The sequence below is a fragment of the Mustela lutreola genome, chromosome 1 (genome assembly GCF_030435805.1).
Source record: "Mustela lutreola isolate mMusLut2 chromosome 1, mMusLut2.pri, whole genome shotgun sequence".
In the NCBI taxonomy this organism is placed as follows: Eukaryota; Metazoa; Chordata; class Mammalia; order Carnivora; family Mustelidae; genus Mustela; species Mustela lutreola.
Window position 1 is genome coordinate 6,289,414 of NC_081290.1, and position 17,684 is coordinate 6,307,097.

General features: G+C 45.2%; 1 protein-coding gene across 6 annotated transcripts in view; it reads left to right on the forward strand.

Moving 5' to 3' along the window:
• The first annotated feature begins 7,619 nt into the window (after positions 1–7,619).
• CCDC158 (coiled-coil domain containing 158) overlaps positions 7,620–17,684 on the forward strand; it is a 93,725-nt gene continuing 83,660 nt past the window's right edge. For 3 of the 6 annotated variants that reach the window (XM_059158911.1, XM_059158946.1, XM_059158954.1), the window contains exons 1-4: positions 7,620–7,769; positions 15,213–15,255; positions 15,695–15,797; positions 17,410–17,510. The gene's annotated coding sequence lies outside the window, so the exon portion shown is untranslated. Of the gene's footprint in view, positions 7,770–7,824; positions 8,376–15,212; positions 15,256–15,694; positions 15,798–17,409; positions 17,511–17,684 lie in introns of those variants that run through there. The other 3 variants (XM_059158918.1, XM_059158925.1, XM_059158940.1) reach the window with 3 other exon arrangements.

Genomic DNA, 17,684 nt, shown 5'->3' on the forward strand with positions numbered 1-17,684 from the left:
AAATTCCCACTGTTGGTAACTGAGGGCATGTTGCTCTGTTACTGTGAGCCTGGTCCCAGGTGAAAAATATTTCAGTCACATTGACTCTCCCATTTACCTGGCATCCCTATACTGAACACTTTTAAATATGATTTGCCTAAATCACTGTGTTGACTCAGAAACCATGCATCACGCTAGTTGGTGTCATTTAAAGAAAAACTAATGTATTCATTTCAGAATTCTCATATCTTGATTTTAACCTTTCACAGTCATGTGAAATATAACCTTTTAACTTAATGGATATTTTTAATGCCTCTGAATTTAATATTTCCAAGATTGAAAATGCCACTGGATTATCTCTGAAAATAAAGTAGGAGTGACACCTAGTGGCTTTTCAGGCTCACAAAGTGATCATTAAATTTGAGGTTTGGTAGGTTATTTAGTCTTTCTTAGAAAAGATGTCTCAGAATTATCTCAGATAGACAAAACACAGGCTTATTTTAAAGTTTTCAGAGTCTTTGGGCAACATTTTAGAGGCAAAAAGAATCATCTCTTTGTGTGTCTCCTTAAAATTAAGGATGACTTTCCCAGCAGACCTCCCTTGACCTCTAAATGCGAAGAAATCTCCCCTGAAAACAGTCCCTTGCAAGAGAAATGAAAGCCCAAAGATGAGTTTAAAATGACCAGGATGTCTCGGCTAGAACGTCCCTGCAAGCAGTGCAGAGAAGGCCATGCCGAATGCTCAAACACAACCGAGATTCTCTGAGAAGGTTAGAGAGGAGAGATGGTTGTCAGCGAGTCAACTTACAGCCTCTGCTTCACCGACTGTCCTAACGGTTGTTGCAAAACTATCAAAACACAATCAGCTTAAACCTTCTGGGAATGATCAAAATGTTCTGTGTCTCGACAGAGGACAGCTCCACAGTGTATACGTCCGTCTGAACACCAACTGGAACACTTTCGATGGATACAGTTTATTAAATGGAAATGAACACCTCAATAAAGTTAGTTTTAAGAAAACTCAAGGACTCAGTCAACAGACGGATGGACAAACAAAATACGGTGTATACATACAGGGGAATATCATCCCGCCTTAAAGTCACAGGCAGTTCTGGCACATGCTACCAGGTGGGTGGGCCTGGGGGACATCATGTTAAGGGAAATAAGACAGACACAGAAGAAGAAATACTATGAAACTCCATGTGTTGGAGTTTGAGGTACCTAGAGTAGCCAAATTCATAGACAGAAAGTAGAATGGTGGTTGCCAGGGCTTGGAGAAAGGGGAATGGGGGGTGAGTGCCTAATGGGTACAGAGTTTCCTTTGGGAAGATGAAAGTTCTGGAGAGGGATGGTGGTGACGGTTATAATCAGTGTGAATATACTTATTGCCACTGAACTGTACACTTCAACATGGTTAAAGTGGGGAGCGCCTGAGTGTCTCGGTCAGTTGAGTTTCTGACCCTTGGTCTCAGTTCAGGTCTTGATCTCAGAGTCATGAGTTTGAACCCCCTGTTGGGCTCCACATGTCAGACCTGTTTTTTTTTTTTAAGGTTTTATTTATTTTTTTGACAGAGAGAGAGAGATCACAAGCAGGCAGAGAAGCAGGCAAAAGGAGGGGGAGAAGCAGGCTCCCCGCTGATCGAAGAGCCCAATGCCGGGCTCCACCCCAGGATCCTGGAATCATGACCTGAACCCAAGGCAAACCCTGAACCCACTGAGCCATGCAGGCACTCCGTGGGGGGCCTACTTTTAAAAAAATGCCTAAAGTGGTAAATTTTGTGTTGTGTACATTTTACTACAATAAGATTTTTTTTTAAAGCACTTGTAAAAGGTAAAGAAACGTTGCTAAATATGATACTATAAATAATCGGTTCATAATTCATCACTTACCCTTCCTGAGCAAGGAGGCTCTGGGTAGAGGCCACAACATAGCAGATGCACAAAGAACCAAAGGAGACCTGACAGTGTATTCTAAATAGTAGACCCCTGACCGAAGCTACAACTGATACAGGAATTATTATGGTAGGTTATTATTTAAAAGCTGGTGGAGGGGGTGCCTGGGAGGCTCTGTGGGTTCAGCATCCGACTCTTGATATCAGCTCAGGTCTTGATCTTGGGGTCGTGGTTTTGATCCCTGCACTTAAAAAATAAATAACAAATACATACAAATACATAAATAAATAAAAAAATACATAAAACCTGGTAGAAATATATCCATTCACTTATTTTATTTCTTAGATAAGAAGTAAAAGATCTTAATATACTCAACAGAAACACTGGACGGTTATAATAAAGGATAACATTTTTCTTTCCTTTGGCAGAAACAAAGACAACTTCAAAGACACTGGAGATGATGGTGATTGGCCTCCAGGGCAAAAACATACCTAGAGGAGAAAAGGTGATCTGCCTTTATTTTACTTCCTGTTTGACATCTTTCTCCTACTTCTACCCCTTTTTTTCAATCCTCTGTAAAATAAATTGTCCTGAAAACAAACAAACAAACTCAAGAACTTTTTTTTTTTTTTTTTTTTTTTTAACTCACTTCAGGGCGCCTGACTGGCTCAGGTGTTAAGTGTCTGCCTTCCGCTCAGGTCATGATCCTAGGGGTCTTGGGTTAGAGCCAGGTATCTGGTTCCCCGCTCAGCGGGAAGCCTGCTTCTCCCACTCCCACACCCCCTGCCTGTGTTCCTGTTCTCATTATCTCTCTCTCTCTGTCAGATAAACAAATAAAATCTTAAAAAAAAAAAAAAGTAAAAAAAAAATAAAAAGATTATTTGAGAGAGAGAAAGTGAGCGTGGAGAGGAGGAGGGGACAGGGATCGGGAGGGAGGGAATCCCAAGCCGGGTCCCAGCTGAGTGCAGAGCCTGACCCAGGACTCAACCCCAGGACCCTAGCTCAGGACCAGAGTTGAAATCAAGAGTCAGATGCTTAATCACCTGAGCCAGCCAGGTGCCCCTCAATAGAGCTGATTTTAAAAACTTCAACTCTAAAGAGTAGAAACTGCATTTAGGGTAGTATATGGAAGTCTTCTTTTAAGAAAGACATTTCCAAAGAATCCGCAATTTGGTGGTGCCTGGGTGGCTCCGTGGGTTAAAGCCTCTGTCTTCAGCTCAGGGCTCTCTGCTCAGCAAGGAGCTTGCTTCCCCTTCTCTCTCTGCCTGTCAAATAAATAAATAAAATTTTTGAAAAAAAAAAAATCTCCGAGTCAGAAACTGGTCATCTTCTCAGTCCACCCTGCTCGGAAATGTTCCTAAAAAACTACTCACAGTCTTCCTGGGAAGGAGTAGGGCTTCCCTCCTCTATTTAAATTTCTCAGATCCCACACTCCCTCTTGCTGGCTCCCACAGTATTTAACCCCTTCTAATATGTTAATTAGGCCATCATGAATATTTATGACCCGTCTCTCTCCACTAGAATGTTACGTTCCTTCCTTGCAGACAGGGTTAGGTCTGTTTTGTTCAATGATGTTCCTGATAAAGAGTGGGTGTTTAATATGCTGAATGAATTCAAGCTTTCTTATTAAATATATTTCTTATGTTCTGAAGAATGTCAGAAATTAACTATATGGCCTTTAATATTGTATACCCTATCAACTTGCAAAAATTATTGGAGATGATTTGCCATGTATTTCCTTTCCACTGTATATTGAGTCACTGCTATGCGTCCACATTGTACCACACACTGGGGAAATCTGCCTGTCAGGTAAGACTTATCATAGGAAATCTTAAAGCATAATCAGAAAGGGAAAATATCTACCCTAAAAATCCAAGCTCTTGTGTCACTACGGTCTGGCATTGCATTTAGTTTTGAACATCTTTGACAAAGATCTTCAAGTTCAAAGTTATAAAGGAAACACAATGGTAAAAGAGAAATTATATAATCTACGCTATGTATTTTAAACTATCACTTATTTACAAAACTGATTGTTTCACGAGACAAGGCCTTTTCGTAAATTAAGCAAATCATGAATTAAATTTTAAGTGACCCTACATATGTATCACAATAGTGATGTATGAAGTGCTTTTCTGGTACAATTTTAATAAATGCTTTTTACTAGGATACAATTCTTTGGTTTTATAGAATCAAACTTTGGTTTTTTAGTTAGAAAAATGTCTTGCAATGATTTCTACATCTACCAAAACATTTGGCAGATGGAAATACTAACACTCTAAAATGTTAAATGGCTTGCCTAAGGTTATAGAGTTAGTGTCAAAGCTCAGACCAGATCTGGATTCCTTATTCCTGAGCCACCCTGGAATCAACCCACCCTTCTTTACTGTACCTCATAAAGGCCAGCAGCCATGTGGGGGACAGCAGTAAGAAGGATACTGGCTCCTTGAAGGCAGAAATGGAAGCTTCTTTATAAACCCTCCCCCACCAACCCCAATGCCCAACACAGAGTCTGGTCCAGATTAGGAACCCAATGAAGGGAGGTAAATAACTAACGCGGACCCATGGATTCTTACTAAAAAGCTCTTGGTGACTTGGTCCCTATGGGACTAGGACCCCAACCTTCTTCTGTTGGTGCCCTCTGCTCAGGCCTCACTGGCCTCCTGGTTCATTCTCAAATACACCAAGCACCTGCTTGGGAAGCTCCGTCCACAGTTCTCATGTGGCTCCTCCCTCCAGTCCCATATGTCTCTGCTCAATGTCACTTTATCAATGAGGCATTTTCAGAGCACACTCGGATAAGATAATAACATTTTCAACTTTCCATGTTTGCAGGTCCTGCTCCTGGGTTCCCAGGGAATCTATACTTCAACATCACCAAGGTGAAAATGACTTGGCAAAACCACCAAGCATGGGCTCTCTTTCTGCCCCACACCACACACTGTGCATCTGTTTTGTTAAAAATATAACCAAAAAGGAGCATTCCAAACGTGAAGATAGGCAAAAGGAAAAAGCCTTCCTGGTTCCTGTAAGATTAAAGTCATACAGCCTTGCACATACTAAAAACGTAACATAAAGCCTGTAACTTTCTGGAATGTCCTTCATCATGATGATTTGCAACTCTTTATGTGGAAAAAAAAATCCACATATAACTCCGTACCGAGCATTCTCTTCCTGTAGCACTCTCTTCTTTGTGAAGATAGTGCATCTCAGGCGGCTGTCCTAACTGGAGCTCCAATAAAATGCTTTTCCTTTCTTTTTATAATTTTTAAAAAGACTTGGTCATTTTGTGTTGACGCACTCCCCACTCCCTGATTTCTTTACCATCTCCATAACACTTATGATTGTCAGACGTATTTGAACTTGTCCCTTTGTCCCTTAGTGCACTGTTTCTCTTCCTCTACAAGAATACAAACTCCATGAAGAGGGGGACTTTATCTGGTTCACGGCTATATTTTCAACACCTTCACACGATATGTGATAAGCACTTTATGAATATATGTGAAATGTCTGAGTGAATGTTGAAGGAAACCTGCACCCATTCATCTTTAAATTCTCTCTTTTAAAAGCTAAGAAACTCTTTTTAATTCAGTATAAAAAAATACTGAGAAGTAAATCATCAAGACATTTCAAATGCAGAGAATCGTATAAGAAAATTCAGTGCACATAATTTCATACATATATGTGGTTTTAAATAGGGTTTTTTTTTTTTTAAGTTTATTTTCCTTAATAATGTCTACACCCAACGTGAGGCTTGAACTCAGGACCCTGAGATCAAGAGTCACATGCTCCCCTGACTGAGCCAGCCAGGCACTCCTAAACTGTTTTATACAGTTCTAATTAACATGTTATGCTAATTAAGGACTTCAAAAAAAAAAAAAAAAGAGAGAGAGAGAAAGAACTTTCTTAGTTCTTAGGGTCTGGCACAAAAATATAAACGTAAGACTCCAGTGGAAATCGTATATTAGTAACCAAAATATTTTTTTTTTGCCATAAGAACACTCATGCCTTTTTTTTTTTTTTTTTTTTTTTGACAGACAGAGATCACAAGAAGGCAAAAAGGAAGCAGGCTCCCCGCTGAGCAGAGCGCCCAACCCCGTGTTTGATCCCAGGAACCTGAGATCATGACCTGAACCAAAGGCAGAGGCTTAACCCACTGAGTCACCCAGGCACCCCAAGAACACTCATGCTTTGATGGAATAAGGATTCAAACAAACAAACAAAAAAAATTAAAAATTGCCTTCTGTCTAGCTCCAAAATTTAAAAGGATTTACCTTTCCCTGTAATACCTATGACTTCATTCTTTATTCAAATACTAATTTTAGGGCGCCTGGGTGGCTCAGTGGATTAAGCCTCTGACTTCAATTTAGGTCATGATCTCAGGGTCCTGGGATCAAGCCCCGCATTGGGCTCTCTGCTCAGCAGGGAGCCTGCTTTCCCCCTTTCTCTGCCTGCCTCTCTGTCTGCTTGTGATCTCTTTCTCTCTCTCCCCGTCAAATGAATAAGTAAAATCTTTTTTTTTTTTAAGATTTTATTTATTTATTTGACAGAGAGAGAGAGATCACAAGTAGGCAGAGACAGGCAGAAAGGGGGAAGCAGGGTCCCCACTGAGCAGAGAGCCTGATGTGGGGCTTGATCCCACGACCCTGAGATCATGACCCGAGCTGAAGGCAGTGGCTTAACACTCTGAGCCACCCAGATGCCCCGAATAAGTAAAATCTTAAAAAAAAAAAAAAAAAACTAGTTTTATAGACATTCTTAATCTCTCTGGGTCAATAAATGAAATAATTTAAATTACAGTTATGATAAAAAGCAATCTTTAGTGGCACTTGATACTATCTTATTAAAACCCACAATTACATTAAGCAATGTAGGGTTTATTCATATTTGCAGACAATTCGGACACACACAGTTACCCCCGAGGTGCCTGTGTCCTGGGACTGCCGATCGTACCACAACAGGCCGCGTCCACGCACTCAGGCCTTCCGGAGTCCTTGCGCTTGAGCGCTCCTTTGGGCGGCCCCGCGAGGTTTCAGCGAGTCATCCCTGGATCCCATCCAGTCTGTACCAGACAGGACAGGAGCAGCGGAAACACCGCGGAGGAAACCGCTCTCCGCGGGCCAGAGGATCGCGTCCCGAGAACACGCTGGAACCCTGCGGGCCGGTCCAGAGGGTCAGCACGGCCGGGCGAGCTGCAAGTCGGGGATTCGTCCACTTGAAGGGGTCACCGGGGAAATGCGGGGCGGGGGCGGAGAAAGGGCCAGAGGCTGAGGCCGGGGGACGGGGAGGCAGCGGGAGGCCCGGTGGGCTCGACCGTGAGGGACTGCGTGGACGCGGCACTCGCGGTGCGCCGGCGCCAACTGAGGACGCTGCGGGGCAGCTGCGGGAACGGCCCGCGGGCGCGGGGGAGCGCGCGCCGAGCGGGAACAGAGCCGGACGCCGAGACCCGCCGGGGCCGAAGAGACGGGGGCGGCCCGGAGGGACGGCGAGGACACGCGGAGGCCCGCGTCGGGGTCGGCCGGGGCAGGGCCGGCGGGCGGGATGCACGCAGCCCCCGCCGTCGGGGCTCCGGGGCAGGCGGTCCCGCGGGGTGCGGGGGGGAGGCGTGGGGGCGGGGAATGGCTCTCGGTTGCCCCGGCGACGGCGTCGGGGGGCGGAGTCCGGGGCGGGAGGCGCGGCCCCCTGCACCCCCCACTCCCCGCCACGCACGCCCGGGGTGGGGGGGACAACGGTCGCCCGCGCGGCTCGCGTGCAGTGGGCGGAGGCCCGAGCCCGAGTCCGGATCCGCGAGGGGCGGCGCGGAGGCGCGGAGGCGGGGGCGGCAGAGCGCCCCCCGCCGCCGCCGCCGGGTCGACGCAGGTGCGGCCGCCGCGGGGATGCGGCCGGGGTCGTAGGACCAGGTGCGGGTCGCAGGGGCGGGCGCGGGCGCGGCGCGGCGGGTGGGTGCGGCCCGGGTCGTGCTCCGGGGGGCCCGCAGCGGCGCATCTTCGTTTCTGGAACCTTCCGGACCTCTGTGTTTGTTTCGCACATGGCCGAGGCCCGGTGAATTGGGTCTAACGGAAAGGCCGGCTGCTGTGTTCGGGATCGCAAGACCTCGGGGCACCGGGCTGCGGCTCCGGGAGCGGGGGCGCCGCGCCAGACGGGTCCGCTTCGGGGTGATGACCGCGGCGCCCGCCCCGCATTACTGTTGGCCCTTGCTCGTGCCCCGCCTCCGCGGACAGCGGTGGGGTACGGAAGACTCGGGGATGGAGACAGGGGCCCCCCTGGCGTCCCGAACCCGACTGTGATCCGTGTTGCGGGAGGCTTTTCCCGCCGGCGCCCCCCCACCCCGCACCTGACACTAAGCCCTAGGCTCTGCCCCGTTACCGGCATCGGGCAGAAAGTCACCGTTTCGAGGCCAGCCCTTTCCACAGAACTCGGCCCCAGATCAGCCCGCAGGCTGCGGCAGGATTTGTTCCTGCGTCTTGGTGTACCTTGAGGTCAGGGGAAGGTGGAAGAAAAATGAGGTTTGTCGCTATTTCTCAGGTTTTATGACTCGGCAACCCCTTCTTGCTTTCTCTCTTAGCGGGTGATGCAGGAGAGACGGGGCAGCGCCCTCCGCGCGTCGCCCACACGAGCGGGCAGGACTGTTCTGTGTGTAAAGTCATGGGGTGGGCGGCAGAGTGGCGGGAGGGACAGGCCCTCCCTCCTCTTACCGCACTTACTGCTTTCAGTCTTTCCCAGTTACCTATTTGTGCTGTAGGGGAGATGTTCGTTTTGCCATAGATATATTCTTATCCTCTCCAAGTAAGTGGAGGGCAGAACTGGACAGTTTGTTTGGCACGTGCGAAGTCCTCGCTGTTGTGTTTTGCAAAGTAGACTGGATGTTGTCTAGTGTGTTGCAGTCATGTGCTTTAAAACTGCACAGTTTTTTTTTTTAAGATTTTATTTATTGGACAGACAGAGATCACAAGTGGGCAGAGAGTCAGGCAGAGAGACAGAGAGGAGGAAGCAGGCTCCCTGCTGAGCAGAGAGCCTGATGTGGGGCTCGATCTCAGGACCCTGGGATCATGACCTGAGCTGAAGGCAGAGGCTTTAACCCACTGAGCCACCCAGGCGCCCAAAACTGCACAGTTTATTAAATCGGGTTTCTGTGAACCACATACTCCCAAACCAGATGGCCCCAATCGTGTGGTACATTAGGTTGAGTTAGAGCCACCCAGAAATATCAGGTCCTAATCCCTGGAACCTGTACACGTTATAAGGAAAAAAGGGTCTTTACATATAATGAAGTCAAAGATCTTGAAATGGGGAAATTTTCCTGGATTATCTGGGTGGGCTTTAAACGCAAACCCAAGTGTCCTCACAAGAGAGGGACGGAGGAGATTTGTAGAGACAGAAGAGGAGAACGCAGTTCCACCACAGGCAGAGAGCCGGGTGATGAGAGCAGGAGTCAGTGAGTGGTGCCCGGATCCCACAGCAGCTCAGAGAGGCAAGGAATCGATGCTTCCCTACAGCCTCCGGGGAGAGCACAGCCCTGCCAGCAACCTTGATTTCAGTCCTACGAGACTCTTCTGGACTTCTAGCCTCCAGAACAGTGAGAAAATAAATAGCTATTATGATAAGCCACCAAGCTTGTCGCAGGTTGTTACAGCAACTACAGGAAACTAATCTATGTGTTAATTGTTATACATCACTTAAAATCCATCCTGTACTGATGGATATCTCAAAGCTCTCCAGCTGGGGCAGTGATGGGAATAGCAGTGGAGACTACCAAATATTTTCCTGAACCCTGTAAATCTCAAGGAAAAGAGTTAAAAAAAGGAATTTGGTCAGAAGTGAAAATAAATTAGGTGCATAGGAAAGAACTAACACTTCAAGCAGTATTTGGACTCTCATTTGTATTCCAATTAATATATCACTTGTTTGCTCTGGTTAAGAGAATAAAGCTGACTTAACTTTGGTTCTTAGCTAATACGTTAATGGGTGTCCAACTTACGTATATTAAATTACAGTTGTAGACACCTGGGGATTGAGGTCCAAACCTAGGGAAAGTAGGCGATACAGAAGTGCTTCCATGTGTGGGGTTGTTAAAATCTGGCTGAAAGCAACCTCTAGTCATCTTGAGATTAACACACTTTGGAGTTTTCGTGGTGTAGGAACCAGTGTTCGGGTTTAATTGACTGACTTCTAGGACCCAGGCAGCTAATAAGCATCCCCACTCTTACTCTGCAGAGCATAACCGCAGTGTACATACGATGAGTAGCCCATCTGCTCTCTTTCTGAACTGCTTTTTGAGATAGGATTTTTATGCCACAGCATTCACTAATTTTAAATATCAAATCCAGTGCTTTTTAGTAAATTTACAGAGTGGTACAATTATCCCAGTTAAGTTTTAGGAAATGTCCATCACTCAAAAAAGACCCTTCATACCCACTTGCGGTCAGTCCCCTTTCCCAAACCCAGGACCAGCCCACCTTTGACCACCGGCCCACCCTGGAGTTGGTTCTAGTCCTTCTGCTGGGCTACTCCAGTGGCCTCCCAACTGGCCTCTACTTCCGCTCGGTGTGTTTGTCACTCGCCTGCTGGAAGAGCACATGCCCCGACTAAAATCCTCCAGTGGCTTTCCACTGTAATTAGAATAAACCCCGGCGTCCTGTTCATGGCACCGTGAGCTCTACACGCTGCCAACTTCACCACCACCTGCTCAGGGTAACTTAGGAGAGAAAGTGAGGACAAGTGCTCCTTTGGGCGTGACCCACAGTTGACTGTCCACAAGCAGGCTTCTCGCCCCACCTCGTCTACACGGCAGCCTCGCGGCTTCCTTTCTGTCCGTCAGCGGACGCTGAGCCCCTTTCATCTCAAGACCTTTGCATGTGGTGTTTCCTCTTAGAAGCTTCCCCAGTCCTCTGTGGGGGTGACTTCTTTCTGACATTCAGCTCAAATGTCACCTCCTCAGAAAGGCCTTCCCTGACCTTCCCTGACCGAAGTAGCCTCACGTCTCTGTGGACCACTGCCTGTGGCCTTTTCTTCACTGCACTGAGTCCCTCTCCAAAATTCTATCTATATTTTTAAAAGATTCATAGGTAGTTTTAATGTTTTTTTTTTTTTAATTTATTTATTTGACAGACAGATCACAAGTGGGCAGAGAGGCAGGCAGAGACAGAGAGAGGGGGAAGCAGGCTCCCGAGGAGAGAGCCCGATGCGGGGCTCAATCCCAGAACCCTGGGATCATGACCTGAGCTGAAGGCAGAGCCTTTAACCCACCGAGCCACCCAGGTGCCCCAGTTTTAATTTTTTTTTTTTTAAAGATTTTATTTATGTATTTGACAGATAGAGATCACAGGTAGGCAGAGAGAGGGGGAAACAGGCTCCCTGCTCAGCTGAGAGCCCTAAGTGGGGCTCGATCCCAGGACCCTGAGATCATGACCTGAGCCAAAGGCAGAGGCTTAACCCACCGAGCCACCCAGGCACCCCGAAGCTTATTACTTTTGATGTGGGAAGAGTAAGGAGAGCATATCCTCCAAACATAGTCCTCTATAGTAAATTACTGCTTTCAGAGCCATTAGGCAGTTTTTGTTCCCTTATTACCGAACACTGATTTTAGGGACTGGATCAATGTTCATCGCCACCCCCAGTATAGTATTGAATCTCTTCACCCACAGCCCTAAAATCTGGACTGGAAGTTTTTGCTAAGAAGGAGAGGAAGAGCTAAAAGGAGAGCATACATAAAAGCAGAGTCCTGCCAGAGCCAGAGACCCAGCAGGTAGACTCCAGCGGAGGCACAGTGCGTGGCAGGGGAAAGGGCTTTGGGTGCCAGCTTTAGTTCAGACTTCCAAATTTGAATAAGATATGATAGAAGGGTTGATTTGAAAGGAAATTCTTTTTTTTTTAAATTTTTAAATTTTTTATTTTTTAATAAGCATATAATATATTTTTATCCTCAGGGGTACAGGTCTGTGAATCGCCCAGTTTACACACTTCACAGCACTCACCAAAGCACATACCTTCCCCAATGTCCATAACCCCACCCCCCTTCTCCCAACCCCCTGCCTCCCAGCAACCCTCAGTTTGTTTTGTGAGATTAAGAGTCACTTATGGTTTGTCTCCCTCCCGATCCCATCTTGTTTCATTGATTCTTCTCCTACCCACTTAAGCCCCCATGTTGCATCACCACTTCCTCATATCAGGGAGATCATATGATAGTTGTCTTTCTCTGCTTGACTTATTTAACTAAGCATGATACGCTCTAGTTCCATCCATGTTGTCGTAAATGGCAAGATTTCATTTCTTTTGAAGGCTGCATAGTATTCCATTGTGTATATATACCACATCTTCTTGATCCATTCATCTGTTGATGGACATCTAGGTTCTTTCCGTAGTTTGGCTATTGTGGACATTGCTGCTATAAACATTCGGGTGCACGTGCCCCTTCGGATCCCTACATTTGTATCTTTAGGGTAAATACCCAGTAGTGCAATTGCTGGGTCATAGGGTAGTTCTATTTTCAACATTTTGAGGAACCTCCAAGTTGTTTTCCAGAGAGGTTGCACCAGCTTGCATTCCCACCAACAGTGTAGGAGGGTTCCCCTTTCTCTGCATCCTCGCCAGCATCTGTCATTTCCTGACTTGTTAATTTTAGTCATTCTGACTGGTGTGAGGTGAGCTCATTGTGGTTTTGATGCTGAGTGATATGGAGCACTTTTTCATGTGTCTGTTGGCCATCTGGATGTCTTCTTTGCAGAAATGTCTGTTCATGTCCTCTGCCCATTTCTTGATTGGATTTTTTGTTCTTTGGGTGTTGAGTTTGCTAAGTTCTTTATAGATTTTGGACACTAGCCCTTTATCTGATATGTCGTTTGCAAATATCTTCTCCCATTCTGTCAGTTGTCTTTTGGTTTTGTTAACTGTTTCCTTAATTGCACCCAAAACCATAAGATACCTAGGAATAAACCTAACCAAAGAGGCACAGAATCTGTACTCAGAAAACTATAAAGTACTCATGAAAGAAATTGAGGAAGACACAAAGAAATGGAAAAATGTTCCATGCTCCTGGATTGGAAGAATAAATATTGTGAAAATGTCTATGCTACCTAAAGCAGTCTACACATTTAATGCAATTCCTATCAAAGTACTATCCATCTTTTTCAAAGAAATGGAACAAATAATCCTAAAATTTATATCGAATCAGAAAAGACCTTGAATAGCCAAAGGAATATTGAAAAGGAAAACCAAAGTTGGTGGCATCACAATTCCGGACTTCAAGCTCTATTACAAAGCTGTCATCATCAAGACAACATGGTACTGGCACAAAAACAGACACATAGATCAATGGAACAGAATAGAAAGCCCAGAAATAGACCCTCAACTCTATGGTCAACTAATCTTCGACAAAGCAGGAAAGAATGTCCAATGGAAAAAAGACAGCCTCTTCAATAAATGGTGCTGGGAAAATTGGACAGCCACATGCAGAAAAATGAAATTGGACCATTTCCTTACACCACACACAAAGATAGACTCAAAATGGATGAAGGACCTCAATGTGCGAAAGGAATCCATCAGAATCCTTGAGGAGAACACAGGCAGCAACCTCTTCGATCTCAGCCGCAGCAACATCGTCCTAGGAACATCGCCAAAGGCAAGGGAAGCAAGGGCAAAAATGAACTATTGGGATTTTATCAAGATCGAAAGGAAATTCTTAAAGATTGTAAGAAACTGACACTAGAAAGATCCCTCTGAAGTATTCTGTAGCAGGTCTGGCAAGAGCTGATTTAAAGATGAAAGACTACAGGTGTAAAATTAACTAAATTTCATATACTAGCTCTCGTTCCTCGTGACTTAAGGACCGCACTCAAGTCGTCTTTGCTGGGATCAGAGATCCTGCAGAGATAGACTCAACAGAGCATGGTGACTGAGTGCATGTAGATTGCATAGATGAAGAATTAAGACACCGAAATGTCTTAATGTGGGAGGTTGGGTTTATGGTGTCTCTATCTGACAACACCCTAGAAAGCAGATTTGGCGGGAATATGAAGAGACAGATGTAGGATGAAATGAATTTAAGATGACTGTAAGCATACGTGCAGAGGTGGTAAGGAACAGATGTTCAAATTTATCTAGAGCCCCAAGTTTATTTTTTTAATAAAGTCACATGAAACCGCTGGCAGCGGTGGATTGCCCTCATCTGGCTCTGCTGTTGACTAAAATCCCTTGTGAGAAGTCATCATATCTGCGGTCTTCTATCTGCTGAATGTTTTCCATAGGAAGGCATAGAGTGTCCAAGTTGGAGAAGATTATAACGATCTTCTAGGCCACACTCTGCCCTTGAGAGGACACCCAGTGGCAGTTGTCATCCCAGCAAATGCTCACCTCCTCTCAACTTGAACACCTCCCAAGGATGTTCTCCACATACAGGTTCAAGGTGCTGTGGCTCTTAGAAAGTCCACCTCCTCCCTGTGCAAGAACCTACCTCCTTCTGTTCCTTAGTCCTACTTCTGCACAAGGGATGTTATCCAGTATTTTTCCAACATGGCGACTGTGCTCTTAGACTCCACTGAGATATGCCGGAAACCTTGGTGGTTTGTCATCTCAGCTCTACTGCTTAAACTTTATAGACCTGTTTCTGACTCACCAGATAGGAATTCTGCCCAGCAACTTTTCTGACCAAGCCCAAGAGCTGTTGCCGGGTCAAGGCATCTCCGAGCACTGAAAAGCAATCTAAATGGTGAGAAGATATTGAGGTGGTCTATTTAAGTCAGTCCAGACTATACTTAGAAAGGTCTGGTCTGGAAAGTTCTGGGCAAGGTGTTTACTAGGTGCATTGTCATGATAATGCGTGTGAGATCTATAATACCAAAACCAGCACGGGACCACTAGGGAGCATATGCTCACATGTGTTCCATTGTGTAAACATAGCCTGGGTAAATGCCGTAGGTTATCAATTCAAATAAACTTTCATATATAAGATAAGCTCAAAGGAAAAAGAACTCAAAGGTTGTGGTGGTGGTGGTGGTTTTGTGTGTGTGTTAGGTATTGTCAGGATCTTAGGTGATGAAAATGAACTTGCGAATTGTACTTTAAAAAATAATATGTTTTAGGGGTGCCTGGGTGGCTCAGTGGGTTAAGTCTCTGCCTTCAGCTCAGGTCATGATCCCAGGGTCCTGGGATCGAGCCCTGTATCGGGCTCTCTGCTGAGCAGGGAGTCTGCTTCCCCCTCTCCCTCTGTCTGCCTCTCGGCCTACTTGTGATCTCTTTCTCTCTCTCTGTCAAATAAATAAATAAAATCTTTAAAAAAATAGTATGTTTTAGATAATGAAGAATGGTTATATGTTAATATACCGATTTTGAAATATTTTCTTTTGCAGGTGTTAATAGGATAAGTGAAAATAAGAATATCCATATATTAAGGTATCTCTTGTTTTACTTTGAATTATATTTAATGATTGTGAACATACACAACCGATACATTAATTTATTGTATCTATGCCTATATGTAATTGATTTTTAGAGCCGGAAGCCTTGAGCTTGCTGAATGCCTTGGCTGGAATATGTAAGATAATAAAGCTACACGGTTCTCTCTGCGGTTTTCAAACCGTTCAGCAGAGCATCTGCGTTCCATAAAGGTGTCTCTGGGGCAGAGAGGAGGGTGTGTAGTTGGGGCTCTGACGATTTAAAGAAAGGCTTCCTCTGCTTAAAAAAGGTTTGGAAAACAACTGCATTCTCATTTAGTAATGGTGGAAATGGACGTTTAGAGAGAAGAGATTTGCCCCTGCTCTCACAGGTAACCAGTGACAGAATTACATTTCCTGATTTTAAATCCTGTGCTTTCATTCTGCCTCTTTACAAGACAGCGCTGTGTCCTAGTGGAGTCTGTCTTCAACAGCTTCCTTCTGCATTAGATGGTCATATCCCTGTGTTTACTCAGTGCTGCTTAACCCACTCTCTTTGAGGTTAGTGGACGCATCTGAAACTTAACAGCTTCTCTCCCTAGATCATGAAGACAGGATTGTTCATGCTTCGCTATCCTGCTGTGTGACAGCAGGTGCGTACGGATGAGGCACGCGCTGTGTCGTGAGGCTGCACGCGAGGTTGGGGTTAGGGTTAGGGTTATGAAGTACACGCTCTCTCTCTCCATCCTGAAGAGCTTAAATACTGTCCTCACAGTCACAAAGCCAGTAGATCACAGAGCTAGGATTTGAGACCTGATAGTCAAGGAACAACCTCTGGAGAGAAAGAGTGCGATGGACAGAGCAGACATCAAGACCCTGTGAGGTCAAAGAGCGTGTAACAGTGACTCGGGCAGTGAAGGTGGCACTGACCGTCCTCACTGCGTTTCTGAGATGGCACCAGCCTTCGTACGTTGCAGTCTGGGGCTGCCTTAGACATTCTAAGGAAAACACACCTTCACACTCATTCTTTGAGAGTATGGGCCCATTTTGTAAAATCCCCAGCCCCGGGCCTCTGCGGAAAGTGGGGTGGCTCGGCAGCCTCAGGGCTTGAGTCATTAGTTGAGACAGAAAGTCTCAATTGAGGTAAAAAGGCTTTTTTGGGGGGTCTGTAGTTTCTAGGGCTTTTTCTGCAACACTGCAATCGCATTACCAGAGTAGAATCTTCACCTGGCCGTTAACTTGTCAGAAATATAAGGCTTTTTTCAATGTGAAACTGTTCATAATTTTAAATCCAGGGGAATTGTTCACAGTCAGTATTGGGCAAACCTGAAGAGGCCAAGATCTCAGTTTCGTCCTGTGCTCAGAGACTTGATCAAACACATGTCAGTCATGTGTGATGATCTCCAAATCGACAAAATGCAGCATGTTAGCACTTTTATCTTATTGTGGCCAAAAGAACCCTTTCTTTTGCCAGAAATCCTTAGTAATTTAATAAGCTTTCTACTCGAAACTAGGAATAATGTTTCAACTCTCGCTGTCATGAAAGTAGAGAAACCCTGAGTGATTTGACCAAATTGAGGTTACAGTCAGTCTAAACTTGTAAAAATGTGAATTACAAATACTTTTTTAAAGACCGATTTTGTTAATAGAAGTACTATACATCTTTAAAAATCAATGTTTATTTAAAAATTTATTTAAAAACTCTTTTTTAAGTAAATAAACCTATGCTGTCTTCTTTAAATGATTATTTTTCTTTTCTTTTTTTGAACTGTTAATTTTCTAAGGAAACAATTTCCCCGCAAAGGTCTGCCACTCTTCAGTGGCCTACTACCTATCGGGGGATACTGAATTAATGAGTTTATTACATTCACCATCTTATCCAAAATAAACAATTTTTTTTTTAAGATTTATGTTTTAGTTTTAGAGAGAGAGAAAACGCAAGTGCAGGAAGAGGCAAAGGAAGAGAATCTTGGAGCAGACCCCGCTGGGCGCAGAGCCCCACAGAGCTGGTCCCAGCGCACATGAGCGCACTGACCCCAACCAAAACCAAGAGTCGGACGCTTAACTGGCTGAGCCAGCCAAGTGCCCCCATGCTTGGTTTTTCATAACAGATTATTCTAAAGTCAAACCTCCTGCTTTCTTCCCTTGTCTCTTCTCCACCTTTCGATTTCAGTTCGGCTTACCTCACTCGTAGGTTCTGTTTCCTGCTTGATACCAGAATTTCGGTCTCCAGCAGAGAGCATCAGTGAACGCGTGGCTTCCCAACACTGGGCTGTGAGTCTCCATGTCCTGCTCATTCCTCTGTGGTTTTGATCTGTCTGTATTTTATAATATTCACATTCTCAGTAATTTGAATTTTCTAAGTGTCTTTCATCATCCTGAGGAATCCCCAAATGCAACATTTTAGTGTGTAAGTTATATTATACAGCAAATACATGATAAAACTTG